This window comes from Nicotiana tabacum, chromosome 19, assembly GCF_000715075.1.
Source record: "Nicotiana tabacum cultivar K326 chromosome 19, ASM71507v2, whole genome shotgun sequence".
In the NCBI taxonomy this organism is placed as follows: Eukaryota; Viridiplantae; Streptophyta; class Magnoliopsida; order Solanales; family Solanaceae; genus Nicotiana; species Nicotiana tabacum.
In genome coordinates this window covers 58,234,098-58,247,941 of record NC_134098.1, presented here as the reverse complement: position 1 = coordinate 58,247,941, position 13,844 = coordinate 58,234,098, and the positions used below count along the sequence as shown (strand labels likewise).

The following is a 13,844-nucleotide window of genomic DNA, read 5'->3' as shown; positions in this document are numbered from 1 at the left end:
CTCTTCTGAGAGATGAAAGAACTGTTGTTCATATAGATGTTATGGGATGGGAGTATGCAGTTTCTACAGGTCCTAAGGAAGTGATTACTGAGGCTTTGCTTTCAAAGCTGGAGAGTACTTTCTCACAGAAAATAGCTGGTGCGCGTGCAACCACTGGGGTTGTGAATCCTACTGTAAGTTTGAGTGTTGAGGCATCGAGGTATGCAGCTTCAACAGGCACTAAGTTGGGGAATGCAGAGACTAAACAACTTCAAGGTTCAGCTGGAATTGTGAAGGCAGCAAATGGGGAATTTAAACATAATGTTTCTGTGAAACAAAGTGTGAATCAACATACTCCTACGCAAGCTCATTCATTTGGGTACAAGTGCAGGGCAGGTTCTTGATAATACAGTGCATTCAACTAATGCTCCAAGCAAATCAGATACAAAGGGTAACAACTGCACAGGGGTGACTAGATCACCTAGCAAGAAGCAATCTCCAGTCATTCAAAATAAGATTGTACCGTCAACAGCAATTGGGATTTTAAATTTTTTTGACACTTTAACAAATGACAACGAGCATGCTATAATTGGTCAGACAATGAGGAGCAACGGATTGATGATGAGATAAAACAAATCATGGATACAGAAGGCACTATAGCAAGTGAAAATAAGCAGAAAATTGCAAAGGGCATAGGTTCACGACTTGAGATCGTATCTGTTAATGATCACACTTGTGAGGCAAGTCAAGAACATGCTGCAGTTACTCCTACAATGCAAATTTCCAATCAGGAGCTGACTAAAATGGTAATGGATGCACATGCAGCTATGATAATGAAAACAACTACAAAGATTAATGCACCTTTGGTCATGCTGAATACTTCAGTTTTTGAGATACCATCCCAATCGATGGAGTCTTTTGGTGAACATGCTGATGATTCTGGACTGCAGCTAATCTCAATGGGCATCAACCAACAGTCAAATGCAGGTATGATCTCACTCTCTCAAGCATCAATAAATGATATAACAGGCTATAAGGAGCAACAAGCAGAGACGAGTGCACTGATAGCTAATAAAAAGATTTGGGCTGACCAAGTTGAGGAAGAGGAACACGATTCTGCAGAAATGTATTTAGGTACTAACGAATATGCAGCAACACTGTTACCTGCCACCCCACGATCAAAGGAAGCATCAGAAAAGGTACAAAAAGAGCAGGTTTCTAAATCAACATCAACTGAATCCAAAGAGGAGAGGTTTGAGTCCAAACGCTGTTGTATTTGTACCTTCGGGACAACAACAAAAGACAAATAATTCAACAGATTCAAAGGAGATCCAAATTTCATCCTCGAACATGGCAGCAACTACTAGAATTAGCACTTCAATAACTGCAACATACAATTTGACACCAACAAATATCATCCACGCTCTTGTTTCACATGACATGGAAACATTGAGAGGTCTTGATAATCAGAGGAAAGATCAAATAGCATTGTCGAATGAGTACAGACATATTGACGATTTTGGGGTGCATATGGGTCAAGATTTTTATGAAGAAGGAGAAGAGGATGCACTACTAGATGCCACCTTCAACATTATAGCTAGGGAGGGAGATCTTTCACCAAGATATATGCGAAGCGGATCCAACAAATACAAGAAGAAGGCACCAGACAGGCAACATAGTTGGGACGGTAAAGCAACACAAGAGGTTGTCATTAGGAAACCTCCAATGAGAAATGCAAAGCAAAAGGCAGCTGTACCTACGACCTCAACAAGGTCAAATAGGTCAAAGAGAAAATGATAAAGTTTGAAGAATTTTTGAAGACGGTGGAAGAGGAAGCCAATGAGCTACAAATTGAAGAGTTCACAAGGTTGAAGAAAGAGGGGCAAGACTCAATTTTTTACATTGTTTTACTTTATCACTTTTTAAGTATCATCAATTGTAATATCATCACAGGGTATGTTATAAACTCTGTGATGATCATAGAGTACCTAGTTCTTTCCAGTTCGTTTTTTTATTCATGCTTGTTAGTAGATAAGGTTTATTATGCCTCAATAGGATTTGTAAGGTAAGGTCTAGCACAGTATGTGTGAGCTATATTGCTATGCCTTTGGGAAGATCCAAGCGGCTGTGAGGTCATATGCCCTCGTGAGACTTCTGCCGGCAGCTACACCATGATCCTCTACATGAGGCTGCCATCTTAAGGCAATGGAGGCACAAGGGAGTGATTATATAGCCAAGGCATAGATGCAACACTACTATAGCTTTTTCCCCCTACTTGTACTCTTCCGTTGTGGTTTTTCTTTTCTTTTATTATTAATAAAATAGCTACTAGGCAACCCGCCTAGTAGTATATTTGCCAGAAAAAAAACGAACGAGGCTCAGTTCATTTTTAGTTAGTTTTTCTTCCATGTTTGGGCGATTTCAGAGCTTTTTGAGAGGGGATTTCAACTAGCAATTGGAAGGTAAGTTAATTCTACACACCTTGAGTTAAATAAATAGATAATGGGTAGATTATAACCAGTAAATCTTAGAAATCAAAGGTTTAGATGAAAAATCTAGTTTTGTATAAAAATGAGATTTTAACCACGAAAATGGTTATAGAATTTGATAGAAATTATATATTTGTGTTCTTAAGATTATGGGTAACGTTTTCCTCCAAAGTTTTCCGGAATCCGGGCACGTGGGCTCGGGGTAAATTTTTAAAATTTTACCATTTTGGATAGAGTAATTTATTTAATAGATAAATTTTAAATTATTAATTATTTTATATAATTTTTGGATAGTTTCGAATTTTTCGGCATCGAATTGAGGTTTTACGCGATATTTGATCGGAAAAGTGGACTTTGAGACAAGGTAAGTCTCTTGTCTAATCTTGTGAGGGGGAATTTACCCCATAGGTGATTAAATTAATAATTATTACTAATTGTGGGGGGCTACGTACGCACGAGGTGATGAGAGTCCGTGCGTAGCTACTACTTATGCTAAAGTCCTGGTAGTTTAGGACTCAAATCATGAATTACGTGTGTAAATCGCATTCCTTATTTAATTAAATTATTTGTAATATATTGTGAATTGTTAGGGAAATATAGTAAAAGATGAAAATCTAATATACTTAATTTTCTGTATAAATTACTTAATTGTTAAAAGAAATTGTGCATCCTCTCATATTAAATTATCAATAAATAAACTCTCCTTCCGGAGGTACATAAAAAAATGTCCACCTTTCTTGTGGAGCGGGCCGAACGCCTCGGCAGTATAGATGTATCTATGGATCGCGCCGCACGTCCCTCGGCAGTGTACCCGACACTCTGGATCGGGCCGTATAACCTCGGCAGAAATTGTGCCTAATAATAATAATAATAATTACACAATACCTTGATATTTTAATTGCAACTTGTGAATTTAATTAATAGATTGGGAATTGTTGTATTTGAAGGAATTTAATTATTTCTGTTGGTTAAATAAAATTATTGTTAACTCTGTGAATCATGTTAATTTAAATATTTCTATTTTTATTTTATTTATTATTATAGACTCTTAGTGAGTGTCAAAGTCGACCATCTCGTCTCTACCTCTTCGAGATTAGGCTTGATACTTATTGGGTACACGTTGTTTATGTATTCATGCTACACTTGCTACACTTTTGTGCAGGACCTGAGTCAGGTGCTATAGTTGGACCTATCGGCGCGCACCCACGATATCTAGAGGTTTAGTGGTGACCTGCCCTTCTGAGCCATTCTGCAGCAACCAGTGTTTCTTCTTGAAATTTTTATTCTGTCTGTTTTATTCCAGACAGTATTTGAAATTTTTGTATAATCTACTAGATGCTCATATACTTGTGACACCAAGTATTGGCACACACACTAGTAGAATGTTTGGATTTAATTATTTTCTTGGTTATTTTACTTTACCAGATCTTTTCATATTGTCTTAATTCTTGCAATTAAGAAGAGTTTAATTACTCAGTTAATTTTAAAGAATAGAATATGGGTTTAAATTACTGGTTGGCTTGCCTAGCTGTAGTGTTGGACGCCGTCACGACCTATAGATGAAATTGGGTCGTGACAACATGGTATCAGAGCATTAGGTTCACGTAGGTCTCACAAATTATGAGCAGACCTAATAGAGTCTTGCGGATCGGTACGGAGACGTCTGTACTTATCTTCGAGAGGCTATAGGGTGTTAGGAAACTAGCTTTCTTCATATTCCATTGTGTAATTGATGTAGTACTAAGTATCTTTCTCTTATCCTCTCACAGATGGTGAGAACGCGCTCTAACGAGGCTCCAGACCAGGGAAGAGCTACTCCCCCTGTTGTTAGAGGCCGAGGGAGGGCTCCAGCCCATGGTAAGGGACGAGAACATCCCAGGACTATTCCAGTTATGCGACCAGTGGGTCCAGCAGAGGATCCCATCATTGAGGAACAGGGCGAGGTGCATGTGGCAGAGCCAGCTCCGGTGGATTTCACATCTGCACCGGGATTCCAGGATGTCATGGGTCGTATGCTGCGGTTCATGGACACTATGACCCAGGTCGTTTTATTTCCGGCAGACCCAGCCACATCTCAGGCGGGCGGGGGAGCACAGACTCCGACCGCACAGGCTCATGGGGAGGCAGCTACTATATATCAAACCTAGGGTGCACTACTCGTGGGTGGAGCCCAGCCAGTGGCAGCAACTACACCTGAGCCCAGGCCAGCTGCAGCCACCGATCCGCAAAAACTATTGGACAGATGGACTAGACTACATCCTCCTGTCTTTGGGGGTGAGCGACATGAGGATCCCCAGGATTTCATTGATCGGTGCAGGGATAGACTGTACAATATTAGGATATTGGAGTCTCATGGGGTAGACTTTGCTACTTTTTAGCTAGAGGGCAGATCCCGTAGATGGTGGAAGTCTTATCTTCTTGGCAGATCAGCAGATTCTCCTCCCATGACTTGGGATAGATTCACCTGTATTTTCCTGGACAGGTATATTCCACCCTCCCAGAGGAAAGAGTTGCGATTTTAGTTTGAGAAGCTCCGGCAGGGCCAGATGTCAGTGACCAATTATGAGACGAGGTTCTCTGAGTTATCTCGCCATGCACTTATGATACTCCCTACTGAGGCGGAGAGAGTGCGGAGATTTGTTGCAAGTTTACATACTAGTATTCAGGCCACTATGGCCCGAGAGGTTGAGATGGGTACTTCTTATGAGCTAGTGTGGAGATAGCCCGGAGAATTGAGGGTGTGCGTCAGCGTAGCCGAGAGCAGGTTATGAGAGATAAGCGGTTTAGATATTCTGGAGAGTTCAGAGGTGCTCCGTCTGGGGATAGAGGTCAGTTCATGAGAGGGCAGTCTAGCAGGCCCCCATATCCAGTACCGCTGCCTCCTCGGGGTGTTCCAGTGCGACCTTATTTCAGTGTTATACTAGAGAGTTCTTATATCCCACCAGCTATTCAGGGTTCTTCCAGTGGGTTTTCAGGTTACCAGGGCCAGATTCTTAGTCAGCAGCCCATTGTACCGAAGAGTTGTTACGAGTGCGGGGATCCCAATCACATGCAGAGATTCTGCCCCAGGCTTCGGGGTAGACCAGTGCAGCAGAGTCAACAACCTATGATTACCGCACCAGTTGCTCCACCAGTTGTCCGACCACCAAGAGTTGGAGGACAGGTGGGTAGGGGTCGTCCTAGAGGTGGAGGTCAGCCAGGTGAAGGTCAGCCAGATGGCGCTCCAGCTCGGTTCTATGCTTTTCTGGCCAGACCAGATACAGAAGCCTCAGATGTTGTGATTACAGGTATTATTTATGTTTGCGACAAAGATGCCTTCGTATTATTTGATCCAGGATCTACGTATTCATATGTGTCCTCTCTATTTGCTCAATTTCTAAGTGTTTCTCGTGAGTCCTTGAGTACTCCTGTTTATGTGTCCACTCCTGTGGGCGATTCTGTTGTTGTGAATCAGATCTACCGGTCCAGTATTATTATATTTTGTGGTTATGAAACTAGAGCAGACCTCTTATTGCTTTAGATGACTGATTTTGAAATTATCCTGGGCATGGACTGGTTATCTCCATATCATGCCATCCTAGATTGCCATTCCAAGACTGTTACCTTGGCTATTCCAGACTTACCTAGGTTACAGTGGAAGGATTCATTTGTTAGTACATCTAATCGGGTTATTTCTTTTATGAAGGCTCAACACATGGTTGAGAAGGGTTGTTTAACTTATCTAGCCTATGTTCGGGATACTACTGCAGAGACTCCGACTATTGATTCAGTGCCTGTAGTTTGAGAGTTCTCCGATGTATTTTCTTCAGATCTTCCAGGCATGCCACGTGATCATGATATTGATTTCTGTATTGATTTGGCTCCAGATACCCAACCTATATCTATCCCACAGTATCGCATGGTTCCGAAAGAATTGAAAGAACAACTTGAGGAGTTACTAGCCAAAGTGTTTGTCAGACCGAGTGTATGGGGTGCACCGGTGTTATTTGTGAAGAAAAATCGGTAAATCTTAGAAATCAAGGGTTTAGATGAAAAACTTAGATTTGTATAAAAATGAGATTTTAACCATGAAAATGGTTATGGAATTTGATAGAAATTATATATTTGAGTTCTTGAGATTATGGGTAACGTTTTCTTCAGAAAAACTTTCGAAATTCGGGCACGTGGGCCCGAGGTAAATTTTAGAAATTTTATCATTTTGGATAGGGTAATTTATTTAATAGATAATTTTTGAATTATTGATCATGTATTAATTATTTTATATAACCTTTGGATAGTTTCGGATTTTTCGGCATCGAATTGAGATTTTACGCGATATTTGATCGGAAAAGTGGACTTTAAGACAAGGTAAGTCTCTTGTCTAATCTTGTGAGGGGAAATTTACCCCATAGGTGATTAAATTAATAATTATTGCTAATTGTGGGGGGCTACGTACGCACGAGGTGATGAGAGTCCGTGCGTAGCTACTACTTATGTTAAAGTCCGGGTAGTTTAGGACTCAAATAATGAATTACGTGTATAAATTATATTCCTTATTTAATTAAATTATTTGTAATATATTGTGAATTGTTAGGAAAATATAGTAAAAGATGAAAATCTAATATACTTAATTTTTCTATATAAATTACTTAATTGTTAAAAGAAATTGTGCATCCTCTCGTATTAATCTATCAATAAATAAATTCTCCTTCCGGAGGTACATAAGAAAATGTTCTCCTTTCTTGTGGAGCGGGCCGAACGCCTCGGCAGTATAAATGCATCTATGGATCGCGCCGCACGTCCCTCGGCAGTGTACACTACACTCTGGATCGGGTCGTACGACCTCAACAGAAATCGTGCCTAATAATAATAATAATTACACAATACCTTAATATTTTAATTGCAACTTGTGAATTTAATTAATAGATTAGGAATTGTTGCATTTGAAGGAATTTAATTATTTCTGTTGGTTAAATAAAATTATTGTTAAATCTGTGAATCATGTTGATTTAAATATTTCTATTTTTATTTTATTAATTATTATTGATCCTTAGTGAGTGTCAAAGTCGACCATCTCGTCTCTACCTCTTCGAGATTAGGCTTGATACTTACTGGGTACACGTTGTTTACGTACTCATGCTACACTTGCTGCACTTTTTGTGCAGGACCTGAGTCGGGTGCTATAGTTGGACCTATCGACGTGCACCCGCCTTATCCGGAGGCTTAGTGGTGAGCTGCCCTTCTGAGCCATTCTGCAGCAACCAATACGTCTTCCTAAAATTTTTATTCTGTCTATTTTATTCCATACAGTATTTAAAATTTTTGTATAATCTACTAGATACTCATACACTTGTGACACCAGGTCTTGGCACACATACTAGTACAATGTTTGGATTTAATTATTTTCTTGATTATTTTAATTTACCAGATCTTTTCATATTGTCTTAATTCTTGTAATTAAAAAGAGTTTAATTACTCGGTTAATTTTAAAGAATAGCATATGGGTTTAAATTACTGGTTGGCTAGTGTTGGGCGTCATCACGACCTATAGGTGAAATTGGGCGACGTGTAATCCTTACAACTATTTTTAAAATTATATCTCAAGATAATAGATAATTTTAGCACAATAAATAATTTAAAACATCTTTTAATTTGTATATGTAACAAATCAAGGCAACAAAGAGTGCAAGTTTCGGTTTTTTATAATAACTAGTAAATTGCGCGATCATACAACTTCGTCTAAAATACACACAAAAAATAATTCAAGACGTTGACAGCCAATGATTCTAATCTTCTTTGTACTATTGGAAGCATTTGCTTTTGAAGCAGAGAATAATGGCAATCAAATAAGTTGGTTTAATAAAACACAAACATATAAGGGATGCATTTGCAACTGTAATTTGAAGATAGACGGAATAATCGAGAGATCGTCAAAGGCAAACCAGAACATCTAACGTATTTGTCAAAGGCAAACCAGAATATCTAATATACTACATATTACATATAGTCAAGGCCTCAAGGGTAAAGCGATATAGTTCTCTCGAGCAAAGTAATGTGTATTTTTGCTTTCAAGCAAACGTGGTACAAATATCTCCATTCATAAGGGTTTACTAAGGCCCTTAGATGAAAACTCATGCAGTATTGTTAGTTTTCTGCTAAATGTATAATATTAGAAAATAGCTGAGAGCCGATGAACATTTATCTTTGAGAAAATTTTGGGGAAAAAAAAAACAAAAAAAAAAAAGAGAAGAAAATATACATATGTAGATTTTTTACACCAAAAGTATTCATGGTTAAGGAAAATTTAGGATGAATAGACTTGAGCCAATTAGCCATGGTGTTGGTCCCTTTAGCTTCACTTTCGCTTCCGAATTCACACTTGCTTCATAAAGAATCTGTTACAATTTGAAATGGTAACTTCAATTCAAGTCTGTCATATTAGCAATTTAATTTTCCTATCCAACTTCCATGGCAAAGGCATTTGAAGGAAAAACATTTAGGCTAAAAGTCAATACATAATGCATAATGCACCAGAAATTAAACATCAAAATTATTATTAAAAAAGGAAGACCATATATATTTTATATTGGGATCAAATATTCTAAACACATTAGTTCGGATACAATCAAAATAATAGGCTAAAATCAGTTTTAATCTTTTAATTTTACGTTCCTTGAAACGGAAAAAATACCCTGATTTCCTATTGATGGTACGAGCATCAGACATATGAGGAGGTAAACCCAATACATTTCGTTGGTTCTCCACTTGTTCAACATCTGCATTAATTCCACCAATTTTCCTAGTGTAATGAACAAAAATAGTGCCATCTTGATTCCTACTTCTTCCTTATCATGGCAGTTGCACCATATGATGCAGTTAACCAACATGGCTAACAAGTGAGGGGATATGATGCAGGTCCACTACTGTAACTTGCAGGCAGAGTAATTGCGTCTTTGGCATAGTCTGATTCCCACTAAAACTGACAAACGATGAAAGCTGTGAATTGGTAAAATCACAAAATGAGAATTTACTTCGTAACCTGAAGCTTATGCAAGGTTATTAAATAGGAAAAAGGAATTAAATATAAGAATTATAACTGTATTTATGTGAAGATTAAAATGGAGTGTCCTTTCGGGGATAAAAGATAAAAAAGAAAGATTGAAAATAAACCAAATTATAATTGCGAATAATTCTATATTATGGTGGGATATGGCAGTTTGAGGACATTAGCACAATTTTAACCATTCAAACAACAACAATCACTCACACTAATATAACCAATAACTATGTCTAGATTAAACAAATTATCTTTTTGTCTTCTACATTTAGGTTTTACTCTTAGCGCAAAGTAAACGACAACTCCGAATAGCTGCTATTATCTCCAAAAAAGAAATATCGTTGCAATTTCTTTGCAATTTGTTGGTAGAAGAACACAACTCCAAATTAATTTAAATAACTTAACCAAAATTAATGTGTTCCGAACCTCACAATGGGGAAATCAAGAGGAGAACGGCGAGTCGTCTTCTCTTCTTCCGGCGCCATAAACACGATTGTGAAGTCCGCTGAAAGAACGATACATAAGTCCGTCTCCAAAAAGCATATAAACAACGGTTTAGGAAAAAGGAATTAAATATAAGACCAACGAATGATAACAATGGTTGATCTTTTGCTACAAATACTGGGAAAAAATGCTTCTCTTCTAATTTGTGATTGAACCTGCAAGAAAGCTTGAAATTTTGGTGACAGCATGTATTGATAACACAGGCCAAGATCGGTTTTCCTGTTAAAATAAATAAATCAAAAGAGCAAAAAGAGAAGAATATCAGATTTGAAGCAAGAATTCTTTATCTAATTAAAAAGAAAAAGGTACCCGTCTTCATGGAGGAGATGGAGGAAAAGTGGAACTCTCTTTTTATCCATGGAGAGAAAAATGAGATATTAGCATTTGAAATTATTGTCATCAAAGAGGAAGAAGAAAGGGTTTTGGTAGAAATTAATGGCTATTACTACCAATGAAGGAAGAATGAAACGGTTGGGTTTCTCAATTAAATTAATCGGTAAATTAAAGAAGAAGAAACAATAAATAATTTAAAACATCTTTAATTTGTATATGTAACAAATCAAGGCAACAAAGAGTGCAAGTTTCAGTTTTTTATAATAATTATATTTGTGTTGCTTAGATACATTTTCAACTTATTATATTTTAGTGAGATTTATCTTGGTCTCTCCTACTTGCTCCAAGTTCTTCGTTTAACTTCATTTTCATCTGTATATGCTCATATTAATTTATGGATCAGATAATGAAACAGAAATTTTCCTAATTATTGAAAAATTCACTTCACTATGTCAAAAAAAAAAACGTACATGTACAAATTAAGTAATAAAACACAATTTGAACGAGGCATGGGCACCGAGGTTCATCCAAATACTCAAGAACTGAAGTAATAACTAGGGGTGGCAAATGGACTGTTTGGCCCGGTTAAGATGGGTGACTCATTAAAGGGAACTTTACATAATTGTCACAGTGTAAAAGAAATATAACAAATTCTTAGTATGAAACTCAGTATTACAACTGTGTCAGAAAAATATTTATATTTGTAGCACACGGTTTCATTAAAATAGGAATATTAACTATTAATCCCTAAAAATAAGCAAATTGAATGGAAAGTCAATAATTCTTTATACGAAAATCATACATTTTTTCTCTTTATCTATTAGCTTTTCTTCTTTTTCTTCATCATTCCTTCTTTACCTTTTGGGATTTCCTTCTTAATTGTGTTTTCTGCCAAAGCCAATATATCTTCTAAATTTGTCCATTCGTTTTCCTTTTAATTGTCTTTCTTGTATTTTTCTCTTCCTTCTTTCTTCCTTTGTTTTAAGATCTTACTTCAATAATAATATACGTTAATATAAACAAAATGTATATTAAAAAAATATACGTTGAATTAACACATATAAAATATACAAAAAAATATACATAAAAACACATCTTAAATTAAGATGACACCTGACATATAAAATATACATAAACAAATATATCTTAAATTTAATTAAGATGGCACTAGACATATAAATATGCAAAAACAATATACATAAAAAGTACATCATGAATTAAAATGGCACTTGACATATAAAATCTACATTAAAAATTTATCTTAAAATAAGATGGCACTTCTGTTATACCCCATGTTTTCGTATGTGAAAGTATACCATAAGTAAATTAATGAAAGCTCGGAAATGAGACGTTATATCCCGCATTTTCGTATGTTAAAGTTTCGTTGTAAGTTAATCGACGTGAGTTCGGGAATGAGATTATTTTGAGATTATAAGCATTGTGCTATTTAAAATAAGTAATAAGTAAATTCGTGAAGGTGAGAGGGTAAGCAAATCGAAGAAATGAGTTTCATCGAAGTTTGACATTTTGGGATAAATTACGGTCCGAGCTATAATACCCGGTATTTATGGACTAGTACCATACAAGGTACCACACGACCATAATAGTAAGGTGTGCCAAGTGTGTTAAAAATGAGTAGTATTTTAAGTAATTTAAGATAATTACTAATTATGTGAATAATTAGATAATTAGTAATTTTAGTGGGAGATTAACTAATTAATTAGTGTATTTGGATAAGGTTGAATAGTCCCCAACGTGGCAACAAGATTGGTCAATTAAATGACTCTTGAATCATATGGCAAGGTGTCACAATTAAAGGATTATGTGGCTTAGTCATTTAAAGTGTGGGGCCCACACCTACTTATATAAAAGGCCTCTCAAAACCATAAAATTAAGGCTTATGACTACATGTAGTAACGGATGAAATTCAAGGAATTCAAAATGAATCCTTTACGATGCTTATGGCAACGTAATTTGCTTCAAGAATTTCATACGAGGTTATACTGTGTAATAGCAACGGGATTTATAAATTCTAAGGGAGCACGGTACAATCTTTCTCAAGAATATTACACGAATTTTTTCGTACTTCGATCCGCCGTTACATGTCTTTGCAAAAGACATGTATTAGAGGGATTGTCAAGAGAATCGGTTCAGGTATGTTAAGGCTATCCCTTCTTTCCTTTTGGCATGATCCAAATGATACAAATGAAACGAGCAAAATACGCAACTTTCATAAATGACTCTATTCATAGAAATACTAGGGGTGTCTATATTCTTGATTCCCCATGTGTCTTATTATTCTATCATTTGTTCATGGGTCTCAGAAAATACGTAAGTTGATAAAGTTTATTTCATGATATTAATCAAAGGCATAATGGTCATATGACATTTTGAGAAACCTTATTAATGTATTTCATATGCATTTCATTCATTTATACATGTACAATGACCCATGACCAGATGGCGTTATATACGCGTATATTATATGTATATGGGATATGGGAAAAAGGTTACGACGTTGTATATGCACCACCACCTGATCAGCTGGTATACGTTAATGATTTGCCCTCAGTGGCCGAGATGATATGATGGGATGCCCTCAGAGGCTTGATGATGTTATATACGTATATACATATGCATGGTTTGATATTTATACGCATATGTATGCCATTGTAAATATTAATTATTCACAGAGTCATTCAGACTTACATGTTGAGTCTTTCACTCCATGTTTCTCTCATGTATATTATTTACTGATTTTCATTCCTTACATACTCGGTACATTATCTGTACTGACGTCCCTTTTGCCTGGGGACGCTGTGTTTCATGCCCACAGGTCCCGATAGACAGTTTGAGAGCCCTCCAAGTAGGCTATCAGTTCAGCGGAAGATGTTAGTGCGCTCCATTTTCTCCAGAGTTGCTTATTTAGTCAGTATGATTAGGTCATATATTGATTAGTATGGCGGGACTCTATCCCAACCTTTATGATATTTATGTACTCTTAGAGGCTTGTAAACAGATGTCATATATATGGATACTTGTATGGCCTTGTCGGCCTATGTTTTAAGTATATAAAGGATTACATTGGCCTTATAGGCTTGTATGTCACAAGTATGAGTTTTTATATCAAGTTGGGTCGTTCTATGTCGGGTATTCCCTTATGTTTACTCTGGTTATGTCATGACACCCCTTCTGACCTACTTACCTATGATGATATAATAAGAAAGATACGTTACGTTGGTACTCGGTTGAGTAAGGTATCGGGTGCCCGTCGCGGCCCATCGGTTTGGGTCGTGACAAAAGTGGTATTAGAGCAGTTCTGTCCTAGGGAATCTACAAACCGTGTCTAGTAGAATCTTATTTATGGGTGTGTTATGCACCAAACTTATAAGCAGGAGGCTACATGGCATTTAGGACTGTCTCTATTTCTCCTTACTCTAGATCGTGTGGTAGAGGTCAGTTGTAAGAACTCAATTTCCTAAACTCTATTTTATTCATAATAC

General features: G+C 36.8%; 1 long non-coding RNA gene across 1 annotated transcript; it reads right to left on the bottom strand.

Annotated features, from left to right (window-relative positions):
- Positions 1-9,026: 9,026 nt before the first annotated feature.
- On the bottom strand, positions 9,027-10,518 carry LOC107829264 (uncharacterized). Its single transcript, XR_001657882.2, has 4 exons — positions 10,318-10,518; positions 10,164-10,227; positions 9,931-10,009; positions 9,027-9,443 (listed from the first exon to the last, which is right to left on the bottom strand). It is a non-coding gene; the product is annotated as an uncharacterized LOC107829264 (long non-coding RNA).
- Between the last annotated feature and the right edge of the window lie 3,326 nt (positions 10,519-13,844).